Source organism: Zingiber officinale, chromosome 1A (genome assembly GCF_018446385.1).
Source record: "Zingiber officinale cultivar Zhangliang chromosome 1A, Zo_v1.1, whole genome shotgun sequence".
In the NCBI taxonomy this organism is placed as follows: Eukaryota; Viridiplantae; Streptophyta; class Magnoliopsida; order Zingiberales; family Zingiberaceae; genus Zingiber; species Zingiber officinale.
Window position 1 is genome coordinate 62,969,599 of NC_055987.1, and position 9,409 is coordinate 62,979,007.

Sequence of the window (9,409 nt, forward strand, 5' to 3'; positions counted from 1 at the left end):
GGTCTTCCAAGATAATTAGAGTGATAACACCTCAAACCTTCGTTAATGGGGAACGAAGGAAGATGTTAAGATGTCCTAACCCCTTAGGGACCTTTCCCTTATATAGGCACTCTGATATGTTATCATCCCATAAATGATAACGGATCGAGTTAAAGGGTTCTACACATTAAACTTGCATCTAATAACCTAAAACCTAATAAACATAAGTTAAACTACTTTAATGGGTTCGGATCATATTCTTTTATAAAATTTACAATTAAACCCACCTTAAGAGATTAAATCTAATAATCTCCCACTTGGACTTCATGTGATGTGTATATGATATACAAATAAAATTTTAGTTGATATCAAACTTTTTGAATATAGAATACCCCTAAACAATTTGATCAATCAACTTCATTAGTATAGGAAGTCTTAGCTACTATATATGTCTGTAACAAGCTCCAACAGTAATCATAATATCAATGTCATTAATTACATACAATAAGATATGAATGTATAATATAGAAATTACATGAAATATGATCAATACATATCAATTTTCAACTAGGTCTAAAGTAACCCAAAAGGATCCAATCATATTTGTAAATGCTTTATGCTAAAATGCAAAAGTAAATAATGATCTAAGCCTTACGATTCCAAAAGAAATTCATATCATATTTACAAACACTAAATATTAACCAACAATAGTAAATCATGATACTTTATTTAGAGAGTCAAACAAACAAATAGAATTTTGATTAATGTTTTGAACTTTAAGTATGTACTATAATCAAAATAAAATATTTGTCTTTATTAATATAGAGTAATAAATACAAACTCTCACTAGATGGGTTCTTCTTTCATAAGAAGAACTCCTATATCCATAACATACGCATGAAACACCTTAGACACCAAGCCTTTGATAAGTGGATTAACAAACATGGAATTTGTATTGATGTGTTCTATCATGACCTGATGACTCTAAACTCTTTTTTTAACCTCCAGAAACTTGATGTCGATGTGCTTAAACTTCGACGAATTGGGTTATTCTTGACATACAATTTTGTGACTTTACTATCACCATTGATCCTCAATGACCTATTAATGTCATTAACAATATGTAATGTTGTGATGAAGTTCCCCAACTAAATACCTTGATTAGATACTTTTGGTGTGGAAAGCACCAGACAATCGAACCTAAGTTTTGATTATGGTAAAGAGTTCAAAGTTAAGCTGTATTGTTGTCTAACAAGTTGAACTAGTGTGTAGAAAAGTCCTAAGTAGTCTTAGACAAAAGTCCTAGTGGATTCTAGGTAGGTGAAAAGTCTTGGTTGTGGCTAGGCAGTGAAGTCCTAGTTCGGGGGACCGGGTAAAGCCTTGGCGAGTTGAGGATGTTGGGCAAAATCCTAGTGTTGAGGACACTAGGTAAAAATCCTGGGGGTCGCAGACACTAGGTGGAAGATTGGACTGGTTTGGATTGGGCGTTCAACATGAAGTCCTGACATCTTGACACTGAGCAAAAGTCCAGATGGTTTGGAGGACCGGTCTAGCAAAAGGTAAATTCTCCTGAGAGGAGTAGGTGATGACGCGTTCCCCGTTGAGGTAAACAATAGGCATCGGTTTGACTTAGGATTTTTTAGAAAATTTGAAAGTCAGAATCGGATAGTCGGGAGACTATTGAATAAATTAGTATTCATATTTTATTATGCTAACTTTGTCTTGCATGGTATACTTTGTATTTAGACTAATATGTCTTGCAGAAAGTGAGATGCACAAAGAAAAACTCAGAGGAATAGCGTTTGAGGCACCTCCAGGGCTGTTGGAGGCGCCTCGGCTGCTTTGGCCAAAGGCCCGCGTGGAAGAGCCATGGAGGCACCTTTGAAGCACCTAAAGGCGTCTCGAATCCCATATGGAAGGCGTCTTCCATGATCTTGAAGGTGCCTTCAAAGGGATAAAGTTCACAAAATGCGTGAATTATCGTCTCCGCGGATTCGGGGATAAGGATCCAAGCTGGAGGTGCCTTCAAGGGGGTTGAAGGCACCTTTAACAACCCATAAAAGAAGGCTTCGAGTAAGAGCTTCAAGACAACTCATTCTTACGATTCTTCTTTTGCGCGCTACTTCAACGATGATCCTGCGACTCTGCAACGCGACTCTTACGACCGAAAGCAAGACTCTCTGAATTTTAAAAGTCGTCGGTATAATTATTGTAAAGCATTCAAATTATATTTTTTTGCACTCATCCTTGTAATTGGAATTCTGAATTGATAGTAAATTATCTAACAAAAGCGATCAACGATCGTGGGCCTTGGAGTAGAAGTCGTCACAAGCTCTGAACTTAGTAAAACCAACTTGTGTCATTATTTTCTTTACTTGTTCTTATTTTGCTGCGTTATTCTCTATTTTCTGAAAAGTGAAAAAGTTGCAACTGCAATTTACCCCCTCTCTAGTGCATCTTAATCCTATAATTGGTATTAGAGTAGAGCCGCTTTAAATCGCTACAACTAGAGTCGTCAATTTGGGTTGAGTCTGTCGGGTTGGCCTACCCCACCAAATAATTTAAGCGGATTGGGTTGGAATTTTATCAACCTAAGCCTGTTGTCGGCCGACCCGCCTAGGCCCACGACCCGCGTGGGTTAGCCCACAACCGGCTTGGGTTGGCCCACAGGTTGAGAAACTGTGGAACTATCAGATTTTATGTTAGGAACCTTTGTTGATATCCAATCCTTAAAGCCTTCCAAGGGGATCTTGCTGTAGTTCGTCGAGATAGTCTTTGTGTTGTTGAAGCATTTGTTGGTTTGCAACACTAGGTTGTGGTTGGTTGAACAAAGGCGGTCTTAATTGGATAGCTTGGAGATGGACCGACTATTGTTGGGAAAGTATGAAGAATGATGGGTTGAAAGGTACATTATGTAGTCCAATGTTGTATGCTTCGTCGGGTTTTAAAATTTCACCTGTTGTAGCCTTCAGTCTTTGAATGTCTTACTTTAACACCTCATTCAGTGCTAAAAGGACATGAACAAAACAGTCAAATGTGTTGTATGTATAAATTATAAAAAACACTTGAAGTTTCATCTTTGGAAAAATTTCATATCATATCCATTTCAACTTGTAAAAAAAAAACATCCATGTTCTTTGAGAAATGGTAGCTTTGATCACAAGGTTGAGGATCACGAATCTCGATTCATTTTCCATTATAAAGAAATAAAATGTAATAAAATATGATAAGAAAAATAATCTACAAACATAATATTTTTCATCGAATATGTGAATTTGTTTGTGTACATTTATATTTAAAATATCTATTTTTGGATATATTTTATTGATAAAATCTTTTTGAAATAAAACATTGAAGATATGAAAGTTTTTAAAATTTTTTTTAAAAAAATTATGGGCTCGCGGATTGACCTGCCTAACCCGCAACCTGCCTTCGATTGTGTTGGGTTGGAGATTTTCCAACCCGCCAAGTTGACAAGTCGGCCCGCCTCGCCCCGTCAAATGGTTGGCCTGCCACGAGCCGACCTGTCCCGCTATAGGTCAACCCGTTTGATAGTTCTATGTACAACTACTATTCAAACATTTTTTTTGTCTGTTTTCTTTTAAAATAAATTCTTACGTCTTTTTTCTCTTTTTAAATTTTTTCTATAAGTCAGAATTGGTCTAATAACCTCTCTTGACAAATTTGTCGATTCATCAAATTTTTTCTTGAAATTGGTACGACATCATTCTAGCCGATTTATTACCTTATTTTCCTACCACACTACTAATCCAAGACTGAGTCTTGGAACAAGTTTCATCGTTTTTGTCTTTGCAAGCGACTTTTTCTAAATGGCCCACCAAGAAGGCTACAACACTACACGACCACCACTATTCTCCGACGAGGATTTCGACTACTGGAAGAGTTGAATGAAGTATCACCTCAAAACACAAGTCGAAATGTGGATCATCATCCAAACCGGCTTCGCGCTTCCACTCGACCGCAATGTAAAACCAATTTCTTATGAAAATTGGGACTCAAGTCTAAAGAAGAAGATTGAGGTAGATGACAAAGCAACTTAGACCCTCCAATGCGGATTAACCAAAGAAGAATTAAATTGAGTCAACCCCTTCAACAGTGCCAGGAGTTATGGCAAAAGATAATCAAGCTGCATGAGGGCACCTCCAACACTAAGGTAAGTAAGAGAGATTTAATTCTTAATAAATTGTATAACATCAAAATACAGGATAGTGAATCAGCAAGTCAACTACATGCATGAATCCAAGATCTTCTCAACGGCCTCCACGCGATTGGGCAGAAAATGGAAAAGTGTGACATTATCAGGTACACACTTAATGTCTTTCCAAGGAATACTTTGTGGGCATCCAGGGTAGATGTTTATAAAGTATATAAGGTTCTTTCATTAATTAAATTAGACAAATTGTTTTCTGAATTTGAACTTCATAAACAGACTAATGCACTATCGGTAGAGAAAGGTATTGCTTCGATTATAGGTACAAGTAAAATGTGGAAACCAAAAATCAAGCGGCAAACTGAACACAAGCCCAAAGATGAATCAAACTTAGAAGACGATGATGGGATCACCGCTGAGTTCATCAACCTTGTACGAAAATTGTACAAGAAAAAAGAAGGGTTTCACAAAATGTGAGATCAAAAAGGTGATCTAGTCAAAGATGACACAACCAAGTCCAAACTCGAAAACAAAATTTAAAGTCACTTGCTACGGCTGCAACAAGAAGAGACACATCAAGGCAAATTGTCTAAACCAGAAGGAAGCGAAGAAGCAACAACAAAAGAAGATGTTATAAGCAACATGGGATGAATCATCATCGGAAGACTTCGATGAAGATCTCGAACAGACAAGCTTCCTCGCACTTCTGGCCCAAGAGCAAGTCATCAAATCTAAGTCCGAGACAGAATCATAAGCTGAGTTTAAGCGAAGGCACTTATCCGTATTCGGTTCAAAAGGTTCCCTAACCAATGTAAGTATCTCTTTAATTATATTGCATAACTTAATTTCCTACTTGTCAAGAAAGTTAGCTAAGTCCAACCTCCGGGTCAAGTTATTCCAAGAGGAGGTCAAAGCCCTCAAGGAAGTAACTAACCCAAGCTCGTTGACTGAATCAGTTCAAGATGGAACTTCAACTTAAATCCAACAACTTGAGGAAGAAAATTCTAACTTGAAAAGACATGTCAAGGAACTTAGGGACTCGTTGGAATGACTCATTTTGGGTTCCAAGAACCTTGACTTAATTTTTTTAAAAATAAAGAGTCATATACAACCGATCCAGACTTGGGTATAAAGTCAAACATAAATTTAAATCCTACTTGTCTCTTGTTAATCAAACAAATAGAAAAGTAGTCCAAGCATGGGTGCCCAAGTCCAACTTAATTAATCAACTTGGACTTGATCAATATTGGATCCCCAAGGATCAAATTCATTACCTTGATAGACCTTATCGAGGCTACGATCCAGGGGGAACCAATAGAAAGACCATCCTTATTATTAAACAAATCTGTTTGATGTTTGATTTACTACTTTCCTTATACTTGCCTAGATTAGGATAGATAAGGATTTAGGCTTGATCAACACTTGTTTAGTTAGACCAAGAATTCTCAGAAAAAAAATTAAATATTTAATTTCTTTAAAAGGCTTTGTCTAAAAGTAGTTATTATTCAAATATCCAAGAAAATCTAGTGTCTCACCACGACCTGAAAAGTCAATTATTGAAATAAATGTTTAATTGGCTAACTGTTAAACCTTAGTCTAATTCAAATATAAATCAATTTTTAGATTTTAATCTATATTGAAGATTAAAATAATCATCTCATAAAGCCCATAAGGTTTCCTAATTGATAATCTAGAAAATGGTGAGATGAATTTAGGTTAAAGTAGTAAAATTTAAATTAAACCAAACTTAAAATTAAAATTAAACCTAAATTAAGTTAAACCAAACTCAAAATTAAAATTAGACCTAAACAAAATTAAACTTAAGTTAAATTAAACCAAACTCAAAATTAAAATTATACCTAAATCAAATTAAACCTAAATTAAATTAAACCAAACTCAAAATTAAAATTAGACCTAAACTAAATTAAACCTAAATCAAACGTAAACTAGACCTAAACCAAATCAAACCTAAATTAACTTAAATCAAATCATTATAAACTTAAATTAAAATTAAATCAAATCAAATTAAACTTAAGTTAAATAAACATCTCATAAGAACCCGTAGGTATAACATGATTAACAACCTAGATTGGGTGAGATTGAAAATCAAGAGTTGAATTCAATCAATCTTATAATCTATTTTTATTGGATCCAAATCAAATACTTTATGTGTAGGAGCATAATGATTTGGACCAATGGATATTAGATAGTGAATGCTCCAAACATATGACTGGTGTGACGACCCACCTTCTACTTACTATGCTATAAGGCCAGACCGTCACATTATACTGTGCTAAGCTATGAGTTGCGGAGAGGCGAACTAATTTAAAATTTTCATGCTAATGACTATTACAAGCGGTAGTTTCTGTTCATAATGCCTTTTTATTATGCTACACACGCTAAGAGATGAAACCTAAGCTTCCGAATGGACTAGAGACTGTAAACAGAGCTTCCTAGCCAACATCAGGCCTTCCAATCGATCGGTGGATCGATTAGAGTTATTTGATCGATCCATTGATCGATTCAGCGCGTTACTGTGCTCGGGTAATATTCTGGATTGATCGACTGATCGATCTAGACTTGCCAATCGACCTAGTGATCGATTCCGAAGCTCTCTATTCGCGAGAGCTAATTCCTCGATCGATCGGTTGATCGATCCCATAACCTTCTGTTCGCGACAGAATGTGACTGGATCGATCGGCGGATCGATCCAGAAGCTTACTGTTCGTGGAAACAAGCTCCCCAATTGATCAGCTGATCAACTGAGGACCTCCAATCGATCGGCTGATCGATCGGGGTTTCTGATTTCATATCAGGAGTCTGATTTTGGCACTGTTTCGTGCCCAATTCACCTTCATGGGTTCTAACATGGCTAAAAACATACTAATGACAATTAACTAGCATTCTGAGTATGATCACTAACAACCTAAGCAGGTCTTTCATGATTCAAAACGTTAAAATAACTAGAAGTGCGGAAACGTAATAACATAAGAAAATGCTAAAGGTTTCTAATTTTTGCTAGTTTCTCCAAGATCTTTGTTCCAAGTTCTCATCCACACACATCTTCACTGCATTGACCTCCAGCATCTGCTAGTCCATCTTTCCTTTACCTTTATCTACAGTATAAGGGAAAGAAGTATCTCTAAGTTTACGCTTAGTAAAAAACCATCTACCTCACAAAACTATGTATACGATGCAATTTATGCTTTGGAAACATGCTATTTGAAATATGTGCTGAACATGCTAAAATATGGCATTCTGGCATACAAAACATAGAAAGCAAAAGCTGATCATAGCAATATCTTCTAGTATCAACAAGATAGAACTAAACTGATACAATAGCTAACTAACCCAATGCTAAGCTGATATAAATCCTGAATTGTAATCACATACTAAATTGTGAAGCTTTGAAAAACTATTTATCATAAATAGATGAAAATACTAATCATGCTGTTGATGGGTCCGGCAACTGCACTTGCTATGCGCGCATCCCTAACTAGACTCGGGGTTGCAAGTCTCTAATCTAGTAGGGTTTACTAGGTTATCTAAACCTAGGGACGACTATGGGAGCCCAGCCCCAAGGACAACTGAAGTCCAGTACAGTGCCACTGAAAAGTAAAATACTGTGCATAAGCTAATAATTCTTGTCTTGCTTTTACTAGGTGGTCTGAACCTAGAACTAGGTGGTCTGAACCTAGAACTAGGTTATCTGAACCTAAAGGCGACTGTGGGAGCCCACCCATTAGACCGTAGTCCCATAAAAGCTGTAGCAAGACTAAATGTGCTATAAAATGCTTCTACTACATTTATGCAGACTATTGGAATGCCTATAGTGGCATTTTACTGAGCTAAGCATTAAAGCAACCACTTGGTGTGCACAAATTCACACCTCATATACTGAAAATTTTGCATATGACTAAACCAATGCATAAAACGTACGAAGAGCTACTTATACTGCAGGTGAGGGGTTTCTTACATCCTGCGCTAGTTTTCATTACGATCTGATCGCTAGGTTTTTTTCCGGAAAAACAATCTTCTCGACGACCCTCTTGCTTCCACGTGCTCTTCTCGCGGAGAGGAGCGTCCTCGTGCCGGAGTTGTCGTCGGAAGGTGTTCTTGGAGCCTTTGGGACGGAACCCTAGCCCTTGGGGCTTGGTGCGCCGAGAGAAGAAGAGGAGGGAGAGGGGTGGCGTGACTAGGGTTGAGGGAAAAGAATTGTCGTTAAAACAATTCTCCACTTAATAATTTTCCTATTTATATTAAGGAATTAATTCGCCCAACTCAACATAAATATAATTGATTCCTTTTCCTTTTAGCACACCCCTGCTGGGGCCTCCTGGTTACTGGAGCTGTCCATAAGACATAAGGTCTCATAGGTCTCGGGTTCAATTCCCGCTTAAGTTATTTTACGTTTCTATTTGTTTTTGCTACTTCCGCTACTCTAAAAATTCTGTAAAATATCCTAAAATTCCAAAAAAATCGTAGAATATTTCTAAAAGTCTTTTGAGAATTTTTGGGCATTACAACTGGAGACTGATTAAAGTTCACTAGGTTAAAACTCAAGAACTTAGGATTAGTTGTGTTTAGCAATGACAAAAAACTTAAGGTAATCAGAACAAGTAATATCGAACTAAGTTCATATTTCATTATCAGAAAGGTATTATTAGTTGAGAAATTTAAGTTTAACTTACTTAGTATTAGTCAACTATACGATTCTAGCTACTTAATAACATTTTCTGACACTAAATGTATAATTAAAAATATCAAAAATCCTGAAAGTATACTTAGGAAAATTAGAAAAAATAATATTTACACAATTGACCTACCAACTTTCTTACTCAAGTGTCTCTTGACACAATAAGAGGAAATCAAATTATGGCACAGAAGACTGAGTCACACTCACACTAGACTTATTTCAAAAATGAGTCAAAATGACTTAATTAGAGGTCTACCTAAATTAAAAAATTTAGAAAATATAATTTATATTGCTTGTCAACAAGGTAAACAAACAAAGTTAACCCATAAACTAACAAACCTAAATCGAACCAACTCAATACTTGAGCTCCTACACTTAGACTTATTTAATTCACATGGAGCCAAGTAACTAAGTAGAAACTTGTTGGTTGCTACTCGGAATATCGTACCGGTTCCCTTGTACAAAAATTTTGTACAAGTCCTGAACCTTTCCTAACAACCTATTGTGTTCTTTAGAAATTGAATTTGGAATCGCAAATGGAACTTAACATTATTGATTCTAAA